Consider the following 24,336-nt stretch of genomic DNA (forward strand, 5'->3'; position numbering starts at 1 on the left):
TGTATCATGTTAATTTTTTTAATTTCTATTTTACAGAAATATCTCAACAGCATATATTTTAACTTGATAAAATTTTTCGACAATATAAAAAGTTCTTTCGGAAATGTGCAAAATTCGTTCGAAAGAATATTTTTTAATTTACAGGAATTTGACAAAAATTCTGACTTGCAAAAATCTTTTAACTCATAATCATTTAATAATATTTTAGTTTTTAATTCGCAAAACTCTTTCGAGAAAATAATTTGTAATTCGAAGAAATATTCAAAGAATGTTTTCGACAATATTTCTAATTTGCATAATGTTTTCGAAGCAATGTTTTGCAATTCACAAAAGCCTTTTGATAAAATTTCTAACTTACAACATTCTTTTGTCAAAGTATTTTGTATTTAGAAAATTCTTTCAAAATAATTGGTAAACCGAAAAACTCTTTCGATGATTCGATTTTTAATTTGCAAAAATTATCAAGCAACTTTTTAGTTTCAGGCAACTTTTGAATTGATTTAACTAAAGGTTCAGAGGGTGGAGACCATACCTCACTTACCTTTTCGGCAGTTGACTCTCCCCCTATCGAGTTGCTTTCTTCCGAAGATTCTCCCACTTCATCGATCTCGGGATGTACTTCTGCTGTTGTAGTACTTACCTCAATTTCGGACTCTTCTGTCGGTGGCTCGGTATCTATTGAGGTGTCATCTTCTGAAGGTTCTTCGTAGAGCTTCAAGAACTTTTCCCAAAGTTCTTTTGCGTCGTTGTATTCGTCGATTCTTTTGAGATCTTCATTTGGTATCACGGTTAGGAGATGAAATTCTGCCCATCCATCTGCCATCGATTCGTTACGCTGCTTTTTGTTCCAGAGGCATAGATCAAGTCTTTCTCCGTTCGTGTTCTTCGGTTCTTCATAACCAGATTTCATTATTGAAACAATACCAACATCTGAGTTTAGATATACCTCCATTCTTTGCCTCCAAGAGGCAAACTCCCCCTCGAATGCTGGTGGGCAGTCGCTAACTCCGGCCATCGTTTTGTTGCTTCAGACGGCGGTTAGTCCTTCTGAGGCATCTCAACTCTGATACCACTTGTAGGATCGTTGGGCCGGCTAGGAGGGGGTTGTTGCATATCCTGCTAACACAAAAAGAAAAATAAACCCTCCTCGAACTATTTAAGCTAACACTTGCATAAATAAACTAAGCAGTAAATTAAAAGCATAAAGAAAAAGTGAGGCAAAAGTATTTACTTGGTTACAACCGATGTGGTTGTTAATCCAAGGAAGATAAGCTCAATAAAAATCTCCTTCAAGCGGAGAAGCCTCGTACAGCAATGTAGCGCAGAAAACAGAAGCTTAGACTAAAAGAGAGCATGCAAGCACTGGATTTACAATCAGTGAGTTTATTCTAAAGCTTCTAGACCAAGGCTATATTTATAGCCTTGGTCGGGGCGCCTGGAAGGGTTCCGGGCGCCCTAGGGGGGATAAAACTTATCCCCCAATGTTCAGATCGAGTCAAAACTCGATCTGGTCAATTTCACTGCTCAGGGCGCCCCGGAGGGTTCCGGGCGCCCCGGAGGGTTCCGGGCGCCCCGGAGCCCAAAGTCAACAACGTTGACTTTTTCGCCTCCGGTTCAGCTCGTCTCGGTCCGGGTCTTGTTCGCTCCAGCTCCGCTAGCTTGGGTGATCTCGGCCATCCGAAATAGGGCTCACCCGAACCCAAGTTCCAGCCTTCTCCTCGAGCATCCTTCCTTCCCGGTTTCTCGTCCCTCGAACGTCGCGCACGTTCTTCTCGTCCACCGGTGTACTCTTCCGCGGTCACCTCGTCCCTCGGACGCACCGAGCCCGTCGGCTCTCTCCCCGTGCCGTCCTTCTCGCTAGCCGCGTCTTCCGCTCAACTTCCTGTGTTCCTAAGCTCCTGCACACTTAAACACAAGGATTAAACAAACGCAGGACCTAACTTAACTTGTTTGATCACATCAAAACACCTTGGGGTTCCAACAATCTCCCTCTTTTTGATGTGAGCAACCCAAGTTAAGTTAGGGTAACCATATGCAATAAAAACAATTTATATTCCAATAAGTCCAAATATTTTTCAAATGAAAAATTATATTACCTCCCCCTAGACTTAACATACTTCTCCCCCTTTGATCACATAAAAATAGGGGTTTCAAAAAAAACAATCTAAGGGTTTGACACTTAGAAAAATTATAGAAATCTATTTCAATGTTTTTCGGAGAAAAAATATTTCCAAGTTAAGGAAAATTTCTAAGTCAAGAAATAATTTTTTTTAAAAAAAAAAAACTTCTAAGTATTCATCATCAATAATTAAAAACTTTCTAAGCCGAAAAATTTATGCAAGAAAATTTAAAAGAATTGATAATATTAAAATAAATTTTCTATGCATTTATTTATTTTATATATTCTAATGCTTTTATCAGAAAATTTTAAATTTCCATTTTAATTTATCATAACTTCTTAACTCAACCTTTTTCAGATTTAAAGCCATAAATATTAAACATGCAGAAATTTGTATCATGTTAATTTTTTGAATTTCTATTTTACAGAAATATCTCAACAACATATATTGTAACTTGATAAAATTTTTCGACAATATAAAAAGTTCTTTCGGAAATGTGCAAAATTCGTTCGAAAGAATATTTTTTAATTTGCAGGAATTTGACAAAAATTCTGACTTGCAAAAATCTTTTAACTCATAATCATTTAATAATATTTTAGTTTTTAATTCGCAAAACTCTTTCGAGAAAGTAATTTGTAATTCGAAGAAATATTCAAAGAATGTTTTCGACAATATTTCTAATTTGCATAATGTTTTCGAAGCAATGTTTTGCAATTCACAAAAGTCTTTTGATAGAATTTCTAACTTGCAACATTCTTTTGTCAAAGTATTTTGTAATTTAGAAAATTCTTTCAAAATAATTGGTAAACCAAAAAACTCTTTCGATGATTCGATTTTTAATTCGCAAAAATTATCAAGCAACTTTTTAGTTTCAGGCAACTTTTGAATTGATTTAACTAAAGGTTCAGAGGGTGGAGACCATACCTCACTTACCTTTTCGGCAGTTGACTCTCCCCCTATCGAGTTGCTTTCTTCCGAAGATTCTCCCACTTCATCGATCTCGGGATGTACTTCTGCTGTTGTAGTACTTACCTCAATTTCGTACTCTTTTGTCGGTGGCTCGGTATCTATTGAGGTGTCAGCTTCTGAAGGTTCTTCGTAGAGCTTCAAGAACTTTTCCCAAAGTTCTTTTGCGTCGTTGTATTCGTCGATTCTTTTGAGATCTTCATTTGGTATCACGGTTAGGAGATGAAATTCTGCCCGTCCATCTGCCATCGATTCGTTACGCTGTTTTTTGTTCCAGAGGCATAGATCAAGTCTTTCTCCGTTCGTGTTCTTCGATTCTTCATAACCAAATTTCATTATTGAAACAATACCAACATCTGAGTTTAGATATACCTCCATTCTTTGCGTCCAAGAGGCAAACTCCCCCTCGAATGCTGGTGGGTAGTCGCTAACTCCGACCATCGTTTTGTTGCTTCAGACGGCGGTTAGTCCTTCTGAGGCGTCTCAGCTCTGATACCACTTGTAGGACCGTTGGGCCGGCTAGGAGGGGGTTGTTGGATATCCTGCTAACACAAAAAGAAAAACAAACCCTCCTCGAACTCTTTAAGCTAACACTTGCATAAATAAACTAAGCAGTAAATTAAAAGCATAAAGAAAAAGTGAGGCAAAAGTATTTACTTGGTTACAACCGATGTGGTTGTTAATCCAAGGAAGATAAGCTCAATAAAAATCTCCTTCAGGCGGAGAAGTCTCGTACAGCAATGTAGTGCAGAAAACAGAAGCTTAGACTAAAAGAGAGCGTGCAAGCACTGGATTTACAATCAGTGAGTTCATTCTAAAGCTTCTAGACCAAGGCTATATTTATAGCCTTGGTCGGGGCGCCTGGAAGGGTTCCGGGCGCCATAGGGGGGATAAAACTTATCCCCCAATGTTCAGATCGAGTCAAAACTCGATCTGGTCAATTTCACTGCTCAGGGCGCCCCGGAGGGTTCCGGGCGCCCTGGAGGGCTCCGGGCGCCTCGGATTGCTCCGGGCGCCCCGGAGCCCAAAGTCAACAACATTAACTTTTTCGCCTCCGGTTCAGCTCGTCTCGGTCCGGGTCTTGTTCGCTCCGGCTCCGCTAGCTTGGGTGATCTCGGCCATCCGAAATAGGGCTCACCCGAACCCAAGTTCCAGCCTTCTCCTCGAGCAGCCTTCCTTCCCGGTTTCTCGTCCCTCGAACGCCGCGCACGTTCTTCTCATCCACCGGTGTACTCTTCCGCGGTCACCTCGTCCCTCGGGCGCACCGAGCCCGTCGGCTCTCTCCCTGTGCCGTCCTTCTCGCTAGCCGCGTCTTCCGCTCGACTTCCTGTGTTCCTAAGCTCCTGCACACTTACACATAAGGATTAAACAAACACAGGACCTAACTTAACTTGTTTGATCACATCAAAACACCTTGGAGTTCCAACAATAGTGTCCCTTCTGGTTGCAGCCGTAGCATGTAACTCAGTCTTGACCTTCGTATTCAATTGAGTTACCTTCTTCTTCTTGCTCATCTTCCATACCAGTTTTACGAGCTCGGTGATAGTTTCGTTGTCTTCTAAGTCCAATTCATCTTCGGACTCGGGTTCAGTTATGTCCTTTGCTTTTGTTTCTCGGGTCTTGCTCGTACCTGCAATCAAGACAATACCTTTCTCGGCCAGATGTGCATTAGTCTTTTCATGCAATTCAAATTCGGAAAACAAGTCATCTAGTTTAATTAAAGACAAATCCTTAGATACCTTGTAGGCGTCTACCATTGATGCCCACAACGTATTCCTCTGAAAAGCATTGAGTGTGTACCTTATTACATCCCGATTCTCCACCTTCTGTATGATTGTATGGAGGTCCTTGAGAAGATCTTAATGTGCACGTGAAGTTGGCTAGTCGTCCCATCTTCCTACATTTTGATATTATACAGTTTATTAAAAAGTAAATCATGCTTGCTTACCTTCGTGTTGGAAGTGCCCTCGTGCAGCTCGATCAATTTTTTTCATAACTCTTTTGTGTTTGAGAATGTGTCGACTCTGTTCAGCTCCTCCTTTGTTAGTCCACATTGAAGAGTGCACGCTGCTTTGGCGTTGGCTTCGACCTTCTTTATTATACTTCCATCCCAGTTCTCGCATGAAATTGGTTTTCCCGTGCCATCGAGTGGGAGTGTGATGTCAGTTTTGATGATCATCCACATCTCGAACTGGGTTTGAAGGTAAGACTCCATTCGACCCTTCCAATAGCCAAAATCTTCGCCGGAGAAGAGCGACGGGCGAGCTGTGCTGTAGCATTCTTGATGGGCCATTGTATATAAAAAAATCTCGCACAAAAAAGAAGAAACTTTGTTCCAAGACTTGGTCTTGGATTAGTAGTGCAGGAGAAAAAAATAGAAATAGCAATTTTTTTAAAAATTAATATTAATAAAAATATTTTAAAAAATATTATTTCAAATTTTTGAAAATGCGATATTTTGCTAATACTGACTAATAGTGAAAAAATGAAAATATATTTTTTAAAAATAATTTTGGAGGAAAAAAATGGAAGGCGTAAGGTTTTATTTTTTGAAAAATGGACGAAAAAATAAAAATTGCTCGAATGGTAGTTATACCGATTCAGAGTGACTGGGTCGCTCTGATACCAATTGTTGAATCGAAAGTGCTAGAGGGGGGTGAATAATGCTCGTGACTATTTCGTTCGTTTAAAGCAATCGAGTAATACACAGCGGAATAAAAGCAATAAAAGAAATGACACGTTGGTTTTACTTGGTTCGGAGCCTGTGGCGACTCATACTCCAAGGCCCACGCTTGTTGAGCGTTTACTTTGGGCAATCACTATAAACTCGAAAATTTACAATTTGAAATACAAGTAAAGCAGTAATGAAATTATACCAACAATGAAAAACACAGAATTTTAAAGCTTCGGGTCGTCGGTGTCTTGTTCAGCTTTATCGGATCGTCCTTTGAGCAGCACACGGAAGAATGGTTGTGAGTTCTTGTTGTATTTTTGTTGCTGCTCAAACTGGGCTTAAGTAGCCCGTGGAGGGCACCTCCAACACCATGGAGGGCGCCCTCATCTTCACCGAATCCGCAGTGATGATAAGCTTTGACTCCTTCACCGCTTATCTGCTTGAGGGCGTCTCCAACTGTATGGAGGGCGCCCTCCACCAGCGTCAAGGGCACCCTCAGCTCCATGGAGGGCGCCCTCTGCCCAGCATCCAGGGTGCCTCCAGCTCCATGGAGCTGCCCTCGCGCCTTTGCTGCGGAGATGTCGACGAGGGTGCCCGAGGCGCCCCCAAGCTCCATGGAGGGCGCCTCGGGTACTATTTATCTGAGACAATCATGTCCAATTCTCTTCTTGTAAAATATGTTAGTCCAAAAAATTAATCATACCCTACAAAACAAAGTTAGCACAATATAGACATGATAAATAAAATATTTGACAGTCTTCAGATTGTCCGGTCATGACTTCGGATTTCCAACCGAAAACCCTATGTCGAACCGACGCCTACTGCTCCCTCATCGGGGAACGCCTCTTCACCTACTCCACTCAGGAGAATATACCTATTGCCTGTTGATCCTCCAGATCAACTGAACTTTTTCTCAGCATTCGAAGCTTCCGGTCTTCATGCTGGACGCCAGTTCCACGACCCATCCAGTCTTCCACCTGGTTCGCGACTTTAAGACTTTCCACCTAGAGTCCCCGACTCTAGGACTTTTGCCTGAAGCCCTCGACTCGCCAAGACTTTCCGCCTTGGGTTACCACCCCCTAGGACCTAGGGTTACCACCCCCTAGGATTTTCTCTTTGCCTAACCGTAGCTAGGACTTTTCCTCACCTAGGGTTACCATCCCCTAGGACCTAGGGTTATCACCCCTTAGGGTTTTCCACTTGCCTAACCACAGCTAGAACTTTTGCCTAAGTACACTTAGGACTTTCTTGCAATCTCATTCAAACTCGTTAGATAACAAAACAACTTAACTTTAGACCCCTTTGACATAATTAAAGCACAGGTTCGATCGTCAAATGCTTCCCGCACCAACAGTTTCCTCTCTTCTTAATTTTAATTTGTTTCTTTTCCTTTTTTAGGGAATCAATTTAGCTCATGCATAGAACCACAAGGTTAGGAAAATTATTGCCATTTAACTCTGAGATCGATCATACATTTCATCAAAGACTAAGTGAATAACGAGCAATGGATCAAAATCAAATACATTTGAATCTCATCATGGCGAACAATAACAACAGTCACTTGGCGATTATGTAGAGCCGAGTTTGAGAGGACTAAGATCTAGCATTACCCGATTGACAATTGAGGCAAATAATTTTGAGCTAAAGCTGACCTTAATACACATGGTTCAACAATACCAATTTAGTGGAGCACCTATGGAAGACACAAATATGCATTTTAAGAATTTTCTATAAATATGTGAAACTTTAAAGCAAAATGAGGCTTCTCTACACACTATCAGACTTATGCTATTCCCATTCTCATTAAGAAATAAGGCTAAGATGTGACTATCGTCACTTCTCGATTAGAGCATAGCAACATGTGATCAATGCGAATTAAGATTTGTGAGCAAGTATTACCCTCTAAGGAAAATCCCTTATTTGTGATACATAATAACTAATTTCATGTAAAAGGATGGATAATCATTATTCGAGTCATGGGATAGATATAAGAGCCTATTACAACAATGTTGACACAATAGGCTTGAGAGATGGTTAATCATTCACACATTATATAACATGATTTCTTATGATGCTAAAGTTTCACTCGACTCAGCCACTAGGGGAGCTATTATGAATAAAACACTAGAAGAAGCTAAAAATATCATTGAGAGCATAGCATACAGCCTATTAGGACAAAAAAAATTAAGATATCTCTATTATAGTATGATATTATCCACTTTGGGTTTAAACCCTCATGGTTTTATTTTTAGGCTCTACCCAAAGACCTCATATCAATGGAGATATCTTTCCCTTATAAATCCATGATCCTTGGCCCATCAGGACTTTCCTGTCCCTCATCCAACCGACTTACTAGGACTTCCTTGTCCCTCGGTCCACTTGCCCTACTAAGTCTTCCTTGCTTAGCCGCAATTAGGACTTCTCTTTCTGATGTCTGGTCATCTTGATCTAGACATGAGAGCTCCCACTTCCTTCATTAAAGGTCAATATTTCATCCACATGACTTGATTAGACCATGACTCTTGTACACATTCGGTAGTTAGTCCTTCTGGCAGTCCGTGTTATGACTAAAAGGAATTTAAATATCTCCACAATAGTATGATATTGTCCACTTTGGGCCTAAGCCCTCATGGTTTTGCTCTTGGGCTTTACCCAAAGGGCCTCATTCCAATGGAGATATTTTTTTCTTATAAACCCATGATTTTTCCCATATGTTTTCAATGTAGGATTATGTTTGCAACCTTACAATCCCAACAATCCCCCCTCAAACAAAGGACCACAAGCTTCCCACGTCTGATCCTCGACCCATCAGGTCTTCCTGCCCCTCGGTCCACCCGATCTACTAGGACTTCCTACCTGGTATCTGGTCCTCTTTATTCGGACATGGGAACCTCCACTTCCTTTGTTTGAGGTCAATATTCTACTCACATGGTTCAATTAGACCATAGCTCTTGTGCACAATCGACGGTTAGACCTTCTCGCAGTTCAGGCTCTAAAACCAATTGTTATGACCGAATGATGTCAACATATCTCCATAATAGCGTGATATTGTCCACTTTGAGCCTAGACCCTCATGATTTTGCTCTTGGATTCTCCCTAAAAGGTCTCATGCCAATGGAGATATCCTACGTCCTTTTAAACTCATGATCTTTACCAAATCTTTCCAATTTGGGACTTTGATTGAATCCTAACAACAATCCAGGCTTTGATGCCAATTGTTAAGAATAAAAGAATTAAAATATATCCACAATGGTATGATATTGTTCACTTTAGGCCTAAGCTCCATAATTTTATTTTTGAACTTTACCTAAAAGATCTCATACTAATAAAAATATCTTTCCCTTATAAGTTTATGATCCTTTCTATGTGTTTTCAATATGAAACTTATATTTGTAACCATTATAACCCAACACAACCATCATTAATGGGCTAATGAGAGAAGTGCCCCTACACAAGCTCCGGGGATGCATACAATAAATTCTGTGGATTTTATGGGGTCAAGGTTGGATGACATGAGTAAACGCTTAGACTCATTGAGCGTAAATTTTATTAATGTTGGTAATACCTCCTGTGAGATTTGTGGAATTTTAGAATATTCTAAGAAAAATTGTTCAGTTTTAATATCCATGCAAGGTTGTCGTGTGGAATGTGTAGATGCTATCAACAATTTCAATTCACCACTGAACAATCCCTATTCTAGCAACTATAATTCGGGATGGAAGAACCACTTAAATTTTTCGTATGGATCAAATTAAGAACATTTCAGAATTAAGACAGCTATGGACAAAGTTCTGAATCGTAACCCCAACCACAAAAGTCAAGCATGAAGAAAATGATGGAGTAATTTATATTAACTCAATCTGAGGCTAATGAAAAATTTAGATAGCAATACTCCAACCACGAGGTCATGATCAAAGATTTGAACTGTGCAACATCAATTGGAATTTGTGAAATTACAGGCACATCAGAATTAAGGTTAGCAAACCCACAAGGCAGGATAGAGCCAGAACTATGCAGCACTAGCATCTCATTGTAGTCACTCCTTATCCCACTGACAAGACATGGAAGAAATTGATCATAAACGCAAATTCAAATGGGCATCATAGCAAAAATAGTTACAACAGCAGCAGATTTCTGGCTTCACACTGTTGCAGTGAACAAGCACACAGCAGATCAATCACGAGGACAAAGGCAAAGGTCCATTGACTCTGACATGGCACTATCCCAGCAAATCCACACTAGTATCAGATGGCTCTCTAGATAACCAATGCAGCCCATGAATCTCAGAGAGGACACCAAAGGGCTACAGGCCATGGATTGCAGGATCGGACAAGGGCAAAAACAAATATTGGCTCTACCTTCTTAACCTCAGCAAAGCCACACAGTTCATCACTTCAGAGGGTCAAGCAAAGAGTAGGTTTGAAAATGCCTAAACCAAGGCCTAAACCATTGTTCCACAAACTTACAGATAAGAAAAAGCATAACTTGAGAAACAAATCTGCACTACACCCTGATATGATACAAGGACTGTTAGAATACTCAAAGCATAACTAGAATATGCAGCCCAGTTACCCCTTAGCATTAGAGATGATCAGCAGAGGTCAATTAACAAAAAAAACCCCCATGCCTGGCCATTCAAAGCAGGGATTCTCAAATTCCAAATCACCACAGAAGGCAGAAATTGGCTTGGTGCTGTAGCAACAGCAGGCGGGCAGCAAGGATAAGCCGCACATGACTGAACCATCATAAAATCAAGCAGGAATAGCTGTGCTAAAACCACCAAATCCCAGTTCAACAAATCCTAGCCATCTCAATAATGTAGTCAGCTTCTCATTGTCACAGGACAAAACTATAATTGACTAATTGCAAGCCACTGCTACACATCTTGGTTCCAAATCTGGCAGACAGCAACCCCTGCAGATTCCCCATTGCCTGCAGTCGAACACCCTGGAATTCACCATCACAGCGAACCACCTTCTTTTAGAATAGAAGCTAGCAATCAGGAGATTCTTATAGTCAGTAACCTGCCATTAGATGATATCCCAGTCCGGCCGGAATCTAAATATGGTGAGGACACTAAAGCAGAACTGAAGGAAATAGCAGTGGGGGGAAACAGTGGCCACACAAACTCCATTCTTACAAACCAACAACCATCAGTTGGACAGTAAGGAGCATACCAAGTTACAAAAGCAAAGGATTCTGGGGCTGATAGTGGACAAGATAGGATGGCAACCTTTCTGGGTGCCAACAGACAGCAGAATCAGATAATACATCACTAACAGAAATGCAATCTGATTTAGAGAACAGTTTTGGCTCATCATTAATGACAGGATCAACTATGAATAGCTCAGACATCCTAGAAAATCATAGCTAAGAACATGAATTAGAACACTAGTGGACCATGCAAACCAGATCAAGGGCAGCAAGGAACTGCAAGCAAACAGAGCTCACCTTAGTGTAGTCCCTGGTCAAGCTCTTGAGTTTTTTTCAGCCTTACCAGCATCTAGTTACTACCAAAGTGTGAATGGTCAAAAAGCAGATGGCACTAGGATGGAGCTGTTAGTTATTATCTTAATTAATGAGCTTAATTATAAATTGTATATATGAGTATATTTTGAATTCATTAAAGTGATCTAACTTAGATATATTGGGTTCGGTTGTATTTGTATGTATAAAACTTTTAGTCCCGCATCTATTATCATATATATGCTGATAATAGATGTTTAGTATATATATATGGACTTATAGTCCCGCATCTATTATTATCTATGGACTGATAATAAATGTTCACTATATATAGAGTTGGTTCCCAAGGGCTTAAGGAATCATCTTGACATAGTTTCTTGTTCCCCATTGACAAGAAGCTTTACGGCACCGTCATCCCTTAAGCACCTTGGAAGACCTTCCTTTTCGCTGCATCATCTTCCACATAAATCAAGCCGATCAATTGGTATATTTTAAATAAAATTGTGATGATTCAATCGATTACTTTGGTCAAGAAATCAATTGCCAAGTCTAAAATTTTAAACAGAAACGATTAAAATTCAATCGCCGTCTTAAACTCACACTACATTAATTATCAATCGATTAGAATTATTTTTAATTAATTAAAATTATTTTTATTAAGTTTATATTTTTTTAATCGATTGAGATTAATATTTTAATCGATTAAGAAAACGTACCGCTATTCCTGAAACAACGCTTTCCTATTTCACAATTCGTTTGTTTTTAGACTTTTAATTGAAACAATTTTGTCATGAAACAGTCAACAATAAAAAAACAAACGGTTCAAACGAAACAATATAAAGAAATTTAAAAAACTCACTGTTTCACCGAAACAGTTTGTATATATATTAAATAAATTCTAATATAATGATTAAGAGATTAAATAATATTATTTAATTATAGAACTAAAAAAAAAACTTTAGTTTTTGAAGGGAGGGTTGTATATATAATCATGTAGTCTCATATAGTAAGTTTTTAGATTGATTGAGATAATTAATTGGATCGTACTAATTGATTATCATAAGGTACCAATCGATTAATAAACTTAATTTTATGCTGTTAAAGTTGATTAAATAATTTCTGTTCGAATTAAGTTCCTAGAATTTTCTTGGGTCTATCTACATAACGTGCTACCAAGTTGAACTAATGTATCGACCCAAAGGAAAACACCTTAGGTAGATTTAATGCATTTTGTGCATTTAAGTTTTTAAAAATTGACATGTATTGATCACATTTCATGTAATTTTCACTCTACACATCTACATCTTGATCTATATCATTAATGACATTGGTATTGTGATTATTGTTGGGACTTGTTACGATCATATACAGTAGTTATGACCTCTTTAGTCCTATACCAATGAAGTTAATGGACCAAATTATTTAAGAGGGTATTTTGTACCAATAAAGTTTGATATCAACTAAAGTTTTACTTGTATTTCACATACAACTCACATATAGCCAAAGTGGGAGATTGTTGGATATAATTATCCCTATTAGGCGGGCTTATTTGTAAGTTGCACATGTGAATACGATCCGAACCCTTTAAAGTGATCTAACTTTTATCTAGTGGGTTTCGGGTAATTGAATGTGGATCTCATATGTGTAGAGCTTATAGTCTCGCATCTATTATCATCTATGGGATGATAATAGATGTGCACTATATAATGGGTTGGTCTCCAGAGGATTAGGGTAATCTAGAGATGTCTCTTCGTTCCCCATTGACGAAGAGAATTTGGCGCCGTCAACCCTAACTCCTCCGGAATACCTACCTTTTTCTTCCGCTGTTTCTTCTTCCACAAGATCTTCTTAATAATGCTAAAGGACAAAGATATGACTCTTCAATAAGGTTCTTTATCATTATGTTTATGTATTATTTACTTTCTTATGTCATGTTCTCGATGAAACGAAGATCCATGCTCATATGTTCTTATTTTTCCTATACACATTCTTATTTTGATTATCTAGAATTCATGTAGCTTAAGTTTTTACGAGAATCATTACGATTGGCCTCTGGTCCTCTTTTGGAGATGGGCAGCTGCTGCTCATGACATCATTATGTGGTGGTGCTATTTATTTCCTTTTCCCTGTAGTGGACCTGGTTTGAATTTTCTTGCACATCTCCTCCCCTTTTTGGCTCTTAATCATACCCCTTTTTGTTTGGTTAGCTGCTGGTTTTGCCTTGCTCATATTGTGCTTCCTGTTGTCATTCCCATTAGTTCCTGCTGAGCACTGAAAACCTGCTGCGAGTTCACTGATCTCCTGCTCCCCCATTTCTAAGAGTGGTAAGAAGCAATTCTGCAGATTTGTGCTTGCAGTGTTGTGTGTTCCAGTCAAGTACTTGCTTTGTGCTTGTGCTTCCATGCTTCCTTTCTTCTTTTCGGCTCTAGCTCATGTCTGGATCTTATAGGAACTTCCCTCCCTAGTTTCTGATTTTTTTTCCCAGCTTGCAGTTTCAGTGTGCCAGTCATATTATCAGTTTCTTAGTTTGCAAGTGATTGCCTGCCTTTTACCCTGAATTTGTACCCAAGTGTGGTTCTTGTTGCCTCATTTGTGTTGGTTGGAGAGTGCAGATGTTTATTCCAGCCTTGGTTCTGCTTCCCTGCTTCCCTTTCCTGTGCATCCTCCTCTGATTGTGAACTCGGCTCTGATTCTGTTTCTGAAATTGTACCAGCTGTGAAATGGTCAAATTCTGAATCTGTTGCGTGATCATATGCTGGTTCATCCTCTGATTTTGATCCCAATTCTGTATTAGTGTATTGCAGAGATGATTCTAAAGTTCTGGCATTGTTTGTGCCTTCATTTTCTAGGACTGTGAGGGGGTTATATAAGGGGGTTGTTATTGTTTTTGTTACCATCTGATTTGCTGGTTGTGGTTGTATTGTTTTTGAGGCTATTCCTTTCACCCATAGTTCATCTGAAATTCCAACTGCCTGTTTCATTTCTGAACATTGTGTCTGATATTTGGATGTTCCAGACTGCAATGGAAGCTCATGTTCAAATTTTGAGCCGTCAATTTGGGTTGGGCCCGTCGGGTTGGCCCGCCCCGCCAAATAATTTAAGTGGGTTGGGTTGGAATTTTATCAACCCAAGTCCGCCGTGGGCCGACCCGCCTAGGCCCGCGACCTGCGCGGGTCGGCCCGCTCGGGCTTGGGTTGGCCTACGGGTTGAAAAACACATGTAAGTTAAGTTTTAGGCCAATTTATTATCTTTTTTTGTTATAATTTTAAAATAAAAATAGTACTTTTCATCCAACATAAGTACTCATTTGTGTTCATTTATATTTAAAATACATGTTTATATATACATTTAATTGTAGAAAAATTTTTCGAAGTAAAATGTTGAAGATATGAAATATTTTTTAATTTTTTAAAAAAATTTTGATGGGCCCGCGGGTTGGCCCGCCAAACCCGCAACCCGCCTTAGAATGGATTGGGTTGGAAATTTCCCAACCCGCCAAGTTGACGGGTTGGCCCGCCCCGTCCCGCCAAATGGTTAGCTCATCACGGACCGCCCCGCCCCGCCCCGCCCCGCCACGCCACGGATTGCCCCGTGTGACAGTTCAATGCTGAAGCTATGCCCTAATACCCTTGAGGAATTAATCAGTTTAGGTACAGATGTTATGTTCTCTGATCCAACCGTTCCTAGGGCCACTTTTTTCACTGGAAATGAGCGAGTAGCTATTCTTTCTAAAGTTCTAGCTGCTTGTTTAATTTCTGAACATTGTTTCTACTTTTTGAAGGCTCCAAATGCAATGAAGGCTCATGTTCTGAGGGAATCGATAACTCCACTTGCTACAGTGCTGATACCATGGCCTGAAATCCTAGACATAGTGATCAGTTTAGGCTCAGATGCTGTGCTTTCTGAATCAACAGTTCGTATGCCCATTTCTGCCACTAGACTCTGGTGAGTAGCTGCTGCTCCCAAAATTCCAGCTGCCTATGCTGCCTATGCTGTTTCTGAGCATTGTTTCTGATTGTTGGAAGCACTAAACTGCAATGTAAGCTCATGTTCAGAGGAGATCGATATTCCTGAAACTCTTGCGGCAGTTGCCAATTTATGTTCAGAAGTTGTGCTTTCTGGACCAACGTTACCTAGGGCCATTTCTATCACTGATCCCGGGCAAGCAATTGCTATTTCAGAAACCATGAGTGCCAATTCCTGTCCTTTTGTTGTGTTTGTGCCTTGGATCAATCCTGAAGGAGGAATGTTGTCTGAGAATATGCTTGTGATACCCAAACTTTCCTCTGAACCTGCAATGACAACTATGCTTGGTTGCATTTCAGAATCTGGGAGCGATCCTGTAACCTTTTCTGAAACTATTAATTTTGGCACAGTAAGCGTTTCTGCTTCCAATTCTGCAAGCACTGGCATATTAAATCTGTTGATTGTTCCTGCTTGCCGTTGACCGTTATTGCCTCCATATAGTGGTTGACTTTCTAATATTGGGACACCTGTGCTTCTCTGATTGGTGACCGAACTTGAACCTTCCAGAGCAATGGGCAAATCAGAGTCTGGTTCCTGATTACCCGTGCCAATTACAACCTCTAATACATTCTCCGGCATCATTTGCACAACTGGTTCCCTCAACAGTGGATTGTTTGTCTTTTTCTAGGACTCATTTACTACAATCCTCGAATCTGAAGTTGTAATTGAACTTACAGTGGAACCTTTAGAGCAATGTTCGTTCCAGAAACTGGGTTTAGTGTGACTGTGCCAAGGGCACATTTGCTCCTGCCATGTTACTCTCCTGGGATTGCAGCCTTTGAAATCTTGTGAACAGAATATGAAACTTATTTTAAATCTGAAACACCCTGAAAGTGCCCATTTGTGAAACTATTTCCATTGCGAGTGTGTCATTTGGATCCCTGATTTCTCCTTCCTTCCCTTGATTTCTAGCTGTTTGGAGTCTTCCCACTGTCGGTGGAGTGATTGAAACCTTGTGTGCTACAGTGTTCAGAACTGAAACTGACATTGGTATTGTTTTTGCACTTGAAACTCTTTGAACACTGCTGGATTCTGAAACTGGATTTCATGGGATTGTGCCAATTGGGGCCTTGCTTTTATCTTGCTGCTCTCCTAGGTTCCTAGCTGTGTGTATGCTTGAATCTTTCAGTTTGGGCGTCTTTTCCACTGGGATCAGAGCTTGACCAGCGTGCTCAGCTTGATTGTCACTATTTGGCGCAAAAGCACAATGTGATCTGTAGTGGCCTAGACTTCTGCACTAGGAGCAAAACTTTAGACCAGTTTCAAAGCATGGCTGGAGTTCTTCCTTCCTCCCGTCTGGCAGTACTATTGTGATGGTTTTTGGCAGTTCCTTTGTGACATCTACTTCCACCAGCGCCCTTGCAAAGTTCACACGGCCTCTCATTTTGGTGAAGAGGTCTGTGTATAGGGGAGTTCCAATCTGCGACGCCACTTTGCTAAGCCCTGATATCGACCAAAAATCTACTGGCAGCCCATAAATTTGCATCCACAGGGGGATTTGCGTCTGGATTTCCGGCTTGAAAGTAAAACTCTCCGGCATGGCTTTGAGGTATAGCGGACAGCTGTGGACGATGTAAGGTGCTCCTTTCAGTACGGCATCACTGTGTTCTTTGGAGTTAAACTTAGAGGCAAGCCACATTGAGTCATGAGTCAACAGTTTGTTCGGCAAGTTCCATCGTTGCCTGAGAGCTTGAACCCCTCTCCATCCAGGGAACCTCCCGAGAAATCTATCGATTAAGCAATGTCCTATTGTGTCCTCGAGTGGTTCCTTGTCATCCATTGTGAGTGTAGTGTCGCGTTCGGCCTGTTCTATCCTTCTTAGCGCTGTGTCCTTCGAGCATGCTCTGTCCAGGGTGTATAGGTGTAACGTCCGAAAATTCTCAAAACTATTTTAGAAATATTCTATGATTTTTCTGGAATTTTAGGATATTTTTACAGAATTTTTAGAGTAACGGAAGTAGCAAAAACAAATAGAAAACGAAAACGGCCTAAGCGGGAATTGAACCCGAGACCTACGGTTTACGGATAATGTTAGTAACCAGTTGAACCCAGCAGGGCTGTGCTGAAAGGAAAGGGAGGCAATTAAATTTATGTTAGATTTGGGCGGAAATTACCACTTAATATAAATAGGAAATAATTAAGTGAAGGGTTATTTGGATCGTGATTTTTCCTCTCCTCAAACCCTCACCGCCGACTTCCCTTCTCCTCTCCTTCTCTCGGTACCAACCACAAGGAAGGCTAAGGTTCGGACCAAGGGCACTTTCCGGCGACGACTTCGAGACGAGGACGCTCCCCTTCGCGAGAAGAGCACGTAGAAGTAGGAGAATCGTCAAGGAGATCGCTCTTCCGGGAAAACTAGCGATTAGAATCGTAAGAAACTTCGAATAGGAGGTAAGAAACCCCTCACCTGTAGTATAAGTAGCTTCCGTGTGAATTCCATGTTTTAGTTTAGTAATATGTAGACTTTCGGCACAAGGATGCGAATTAGTGCATACTAAGTGTTCGATTAAATTATTTAGCACAGAAAAATGCAACTTAGGCATTTTAATAGCTCAGTAAATGTAATAGAAGCATTTAAATAGTTTAGTTAGCCTTGCCACAGCATATATGGGACTACGGTCCAATGGGTGGGCACCCACAGTCGCCTCTAGGTTCAGATAACCTAGTAGAAGCAAGGTAAATTAATTAGCTATGATTCAGTATTTTATTTTCAGTAGTGGCACTGTACAGGATTAGATATCCATTGGGCTGGGCTCCCATAGTCGGTCCCTAGGTTTAGATAACCTAGTAAACCTTGCTAAATTCGAGATTTGCAACCCCGGGTTTAGTTGAGGATGCGCGCATAGCATGTACAGTTGCCGGGCCCATTAGCAGTATGATTATGTATTTTAATCTATTATATTATAGTTTTTTTTTCAAAACTCACTAAGATCAGTTATGTTAGTTGAGTTTGAATTCAGTTCCAGACTAGTTTAATTCATGTTCAGCTCAGTTTTCTTTATTGTTACACATGATAGTTATGGTTAGCTTTGTATGCCATGCTTTGGTGTTCATGTTCAACTTTTATTACACATGTTTAGATGATAGTATGCCATGACTAGCTTTGATTTCTATGTATGATAACATGCCATGTTTCAGTCTAATCAGTGCACTTTCAAACAGCATGTTTTAAAAGCATCTTGCATCGAATGCATGTTTTAGTGAGGTTGATGGTTTCTTACTAAGCGAAAGCTTATAAATACTTTCTTTTCCTTATACTGCAGATAAAGGTAAAGGGAAGATGGACTAGCGGAGGCTGGAGGACAATGCTACGAAGATGTGTGTGGGCAGGAACTTGGAAAGAAGATCTTAGGGAACTCTAGCAAGCTTTGTTTAAACATTTGTACTTTTTAATGTTTTAGCAATTTGCACTTTAGTATGTTGATCGCTATGAATTAGTTAACCATGCACTCTATTATGCTTAGAACATTGTTCTTTATGATGTTAGAATGTTAGTTGTGGTTGTTAGAGTGTTTCCTAGCCATCTTAGAACATGTAATGTGATTGAGGCACGAAATAGTCAAATCGGGGTTCAGTTGAAATCGAACCCGGATCGATCTAGATCGATCGATTGTTGTGGATCGGTTGGTCGACCGATCCGCAATGAGAGTTAACGTCTGTTATGGATCGGTCGATCGACCGATCCGGATAACAGAGAGAGCTCAGCGATCGGTCACCGACCGATCGGTGAGTTAATCGATCTCACCGACCGATCAATGTACTCTAGATCGGAGACCGATCCAGCCGCATACTGAAGCAATATAGCTTGTGGATCGGCCACCGACCGATCGATGAGCCGATCGGTCGGCCACCGACCGATGTACTCTGGATCGGTAGACCGATCCACCGCATACAATGGCGTATGGATCGGTCAGCCGACCGATCCAGAGTTTTTCTCCGTGCCGGTATCAAGCTGGATCGATCACTGGATCGATCCGACAGCCCAATCGATTCATGGATCGATTGAAATGTCTGATTACAGCTAGCAGGACATCCGAGAGGCATAGATTATCTTCCCTAGCATGTGTACAACTCCTAGGTACACCTAGAATATTAAGTTCAGATTTTACAGTAATCAGTTTAGTAAAATTTTAATCAATCCAGATTTCCGCAATAGTAATTTAGCACAGCATAATGTAGCGATCGGCCTCACAGCCTAGTCAGTAGAAGGCGGGTCGTTACAGAGTGGTATCAGAGCAGTTTCCATACTTCCTACACACAAATCAGCATTGTACCTGCAGCTTCCAAGTAAGAATACCTCTCACTTTGTATGTTTATTGCTTTTCTGTTATGGATAACTAAAGCATGCTTGTTTATGATAGTAGTTAACATGATAACAATAGTTTCTCTATTATGCTTGTGTTAGTCATGTATGTCCTGCATGTCTTTAGAAATGGCACGAGGACGCCCAGCTAGAAGGGCACCAGCCACTGAGCCCCAGCATGAGGCAGGCAGTTCAGTGCCTCCCCCAGACCTTACAGCACTAGTGGCTCAGTTACAGCAGCAGCTAGCTGAACAACAACAGGAAATAGCCACCTTAAAGGCTAGTCAGCAGAACACTCCCACTGTCACCCCGGAACCTAACTTAGCGACACCAGTGGTCTTATAGGTTCCACCAGTCCAGCCTACGACACCAGTAGCCCCAGCAGCAGGAACGCAGAGAGAAGCCTATCTGATCCAGTGGCAGAGAGTCAAGCTAGAGAATTTCTCAGGCAGCAATGAACCATGGGATGCTCAGGCATGGTTCAAAACACTGGAAAGTACGATGGAGCTTCTGGACTGGCCAGAACATGAGAAGGTGAAGTGCGCCTCCTTCTGTCTGACAGGAGATGCACGTATGTGGTGGGAGAGAATAAGAGCGAAGCGCCCAGTGAACCAGATGACATGGGCTGACTTCGAGAAGGAATTCTTTGAGGAGTTCTTTCACGTGCGGGTCACCAACCGTCACTACGACGAGTTCACTGAGTTTCGTCAAGGAAACCTATCAGTTGAGGAAGCCGTGAAGAAATTCAACAGGTTGGCTCGTCTATGCCCTGAATTAGTCAGCACAGAAAGGGAACGAATCCGGTTGATGCTCAAGATGCTGAGGCCGGAAATAGCAATGAACGTGGCTAGTGGCGTTCATAGGCCACAAACCACAGAAGAATTAGTGAGCAGTGCTCTAATCACTGAGAATTACCAGAATAGCATCAAGCAGCAGAAGCAAGTCCTCTCAGAAGCTAAAGGTCAAGGAGGCTCAGGCACTCAGAAACAGCAGGGTCACAACTCCCATGGCTCTAACTGGAAAGGGAACTCCAGCAATAAGCGCAAACCAGGGAGTTACCCAAAAGGAGGGCCAGCCAGCAAGCAGCCCAGTTATCCAAAGTGTGCTACTTGTGGGAAATTCCATCCGGGAGTCTGTCGTAAGGGCACACGAGAATGCTTTGAATGCGGACAGGAAGGGCATATGACCAAGCAGTGTCCAAACAAGACCATTCTTCCTCAGCCACAGCCGATTCAGTATGGAGGCCAGCCAGCTCAGTTACATCAGATGCAGGCCGCTTTAGATGGTCCATATATCAGCCAGGGCAGATTAGAAGCCCCTCCAGCTATGACCAATGCAAGGATCTACTCACTCACCAGAGAGGACGCAGCAAATGCCTCGACAGTTGTTACAGGTCAGATTAGGATTTTACAGCAAAGTACAACTGTCTTATTCGATACTGGGGCAATCCATTCATACATATCCAGGGCATTTGCTGAGAAGTTAGCAGTACCTCCAGAGGTACTCAGTAGCCAGTTCCTTACGACGTTACCCTCAGGAGAAATCATGGCGTCTACGCACTGGCTCAGAGCAGTGCCGGTCACTATAGCAGACATAGAGCTCTTTTGCGATCTGATAATGATTAATATGACCGACTACGACGTCATCTTCGGGATGGACTTCTTGATCAAATACGATGCCTCCATCGAGTGCCGTAAACAGAAAGTCATATTCCAACCTGAAGCGGAAGCACAGTTCGAATTCGTTGGAGAACCCAGGAGAAAGGCCAAGAAGTTTCTCTCAGCTATGAAGGCACAGAGGTTGATGGATTCAGGATGTACGGGGTTCTTAGCACACGTAGTCAGCACCAGTCAGGACAAGGACCTGTTGGTGTAACCTTAGGTCAAGGTTGACCTGGTTGACCAGACTCGAGTTGACTTGACTCGAGTTGTGTTTTGATGTTTGACGAGTTATATTTGACAATGTTTGACGTGAACAGAAAAGTTGTATCTTGATGATTGACAAGGATACAAGCTTGGGAGATTGTGGGTGCAACCCGTGGTCAAGGTTGACCTGGTTGACCCGAGGTGAGTTGACCAGACATCTGGTGAAAAGTCCAAGCAGGGAGCTTGGCACGGGAAAAGTCCAAGTATGGAGACTTGGTACGGAGAAGTCCAAGTATGGGAACTTGGCAAGTGGAAGTCGGAGAGGGCTCGGTAGCTCGTTCTCTGGACCGGATGTGGAAAGTCCTGGTGAGTGAAGCCAGGCAGACGGATAAATCCTGGTGAGTGAAGCCAGGCAGTTGTGAAAACCCTAGTGAGTGAAGCTAGGTGAAAGTCCTGGTGAGTGAAGCCAGGCAGTTGGAAAGTCCTGGTGAGTGAAGCCAGGCAGTTGGAAAGTCCTGGTGAGTGAAGCCGGGCAGATTGGAAATCCTGGTGAGCGAAGCCAGGTGAAAACCCTAGTGAGTGAAGCTAGGTGAAAGTCCTGGTGAGTGAAGCCGGGCAAGGGAAAATCCAGATGGATCAAGGGTGATCAGACATCTGGTGTTGAGAAGGTCAAGTAGGTTAAGGGAGTGACCGGATACTTGACACGAAGAGAAAAGTCCAAGTGGGTCAAAGGGATTGACCGGGCACTTGGTGGGGAGACTTAGCAGGTCAAGGGAGTGACCGGATGCTAAGCATGATGTACCAAGAGGTCAAGGTTGACCGGATATTGGTTTGGACTTGGTTTGGGCAAAAACCAAGACCTGGATCGGTCTGGAGACCGATCAGAAAGCGATCAATGTGCCTCTGTGAGCTTACTGATCGGTCTGGGGACCAATCAGTAGGAAGCCTGATCGGTCCCCGGGACCGATCAGGGTACGCACAGAGAGTTGGGCAACTCTCTGTGAAAGCATTCTGATCGGTCTGGGGACCGATCAGCATAGAGCCTGATCGGTCCCCACGACCGATCAGATCAGCCCCAGACCGATCAGGGTGATGCCTGATCGGTCTGGCCCTAGCCGTTGAGAGACAACGGCTAGATTCTTCTGCTGTCTTTGGCCTCTGTTCTTCTCGCAGGTGGAAGCAGGCTATAAAAGGGCTGAGGGCTTCTACAGTGGAGTCTCTCTCTTACTCTTCTTCTTCTTCTCTGTTCCTTCTTGCTGCTACTATTTCTCTAGAGCTTTGCTGAGCTCTCGTCTAAGCTTCGCGTGAGCTTCCTTTCGGCTGGGTTCCTGCTGTTGTAGGCGTCGCTTGAAGCTGCTGCTTCATCCAGTCGAAGAGAAGGCAAGTAAGCGAAGGTTTTACAGTTGTATTGTATTTTGCTTCTTGCTGTACTTGTACTCCTTCTTGCTGTTGTAAGTTTTTGTGGCGAGGTTTCTCCACCCATAAGGAGTTTATATTAGCCGGTTTTCCGGGGACTCATCCACCGACGGATTGATAGGCTTCGTCCACCTTACGGACACGCCGAGGAGTAGGAGTATCATCTCCGAACCTCGTTACATCTTCGTGTTGAGGTTTGCTTCTCCTTTTTCGTTTTTATTTGTTATTTCCGCTGCACTAACCCTAATCGTAGGAAGAAACGAAAGAATTTGAGGTCGGCTATTCACACCCCCCCTCTCTAGCTGCGTCCATCGATCCTAACAGGACCAACAGCTAGCAGAGGTCCGAGTCGTATGTGACTACCCAGCAGTCTTTCCTGAAGAGTTACCAGGCCTAGCACCAGACAGGGAGATCGAATTTGAGATAGAGCTCATTCCCGGTACAAATCCTATCTCCAAAGCACCTTACCGCATGGCTCCAGCAGAACTGAAGGAACTTCATGAGCAACTACAGGAGCTGCTTGACAAGGGCTTCATCCGTCCTAGTCACTCACCATGGGGAGCACCTGTATTGTTCGTGAAAAAGAAAGACGGGAGCATGCGCCTGTGTATAGACTACCGGGCACTGAACCAAGTCACAATCAAGAACATGTATCTTCTTCCCAGAATAGATGACCTGTTTGATCAGCTAAAGGGAGCAGCAGTGTTCTCTAAAATAGACCTCAGATCAGGTTATCATCAGGTGAAGGTTAAAGAAGGGGACATACCCAAGACAGCATTCAGGACCAGATACGGACATTACGAGTTCGTAGTCATGCCCTTTGGCGTGACAAATGCTCCAGCTACTTTCATGGACCTTATGAACAGGGTATTCAGAGAATATTTAGATAGGTTCGTTATCGTGTTCATCGATGACATCCTTATCTATTCCAGAACTCAGGAAGAACACGTAGAGCACCTGAAAACAGTATTGCAGACCCTTCAGCAGAATCAGCTGTACGCCAAGTTCACCAAATGTGAATTTTGGCTAGATCAGGTGTCCTTCCTGGGTCACATCATCTCAAAGGATGGTATCATGGTAGACCCCAGTAAGATAGAAGCTGTGAGCAACTGGAAAAGACCCAAGAACGCCAGTGAGATCAGAAGCTTTCTGGGATTAGCAGTTACTATAAGAAATTCAGTGGAAGAGGACTTCTAGAACAGTTTCAGTGAGCTAAAATGAAGATTGACCAGTGCAGCTATTCTGAAAGGAGATTGACCAGTGCACCTATTCTGACTCTACCAGAGAACGCAGATAGCTTTGACATATATAGTGATGCCTCGAAGTTGGGACTAGGAGCAGTGCTGATGCAAGATGGCAAGGCTATTGCCTATGCCTCCAGACAACTTAAGGATTATGAGAAGAACTATCCTACTCATGACCTTGAGCTTGCAGCAGTGGTGTTCGCTCTCAAGATTTGGAGACATTACTTGTATGGAGCTCAGTGCAGAGTGTATACAG

Source organism: Zingiber officinale, chromosome 3B (assembly GCF_018446385.1).
Source record: "Zingiber officinale cultivar Zhangliang chromosome 3B, Zo_v1.1, whole genome shotgun sequence".
In the NCBI taxonomy this organism is placed as follows: domain Eukaryota; kingdom Viridiplantae; phylum Streptophyta; class Magnoliopsida; order Zingiberales; family Zingiberaceae; genus Zingiber; species Zingiber officinale.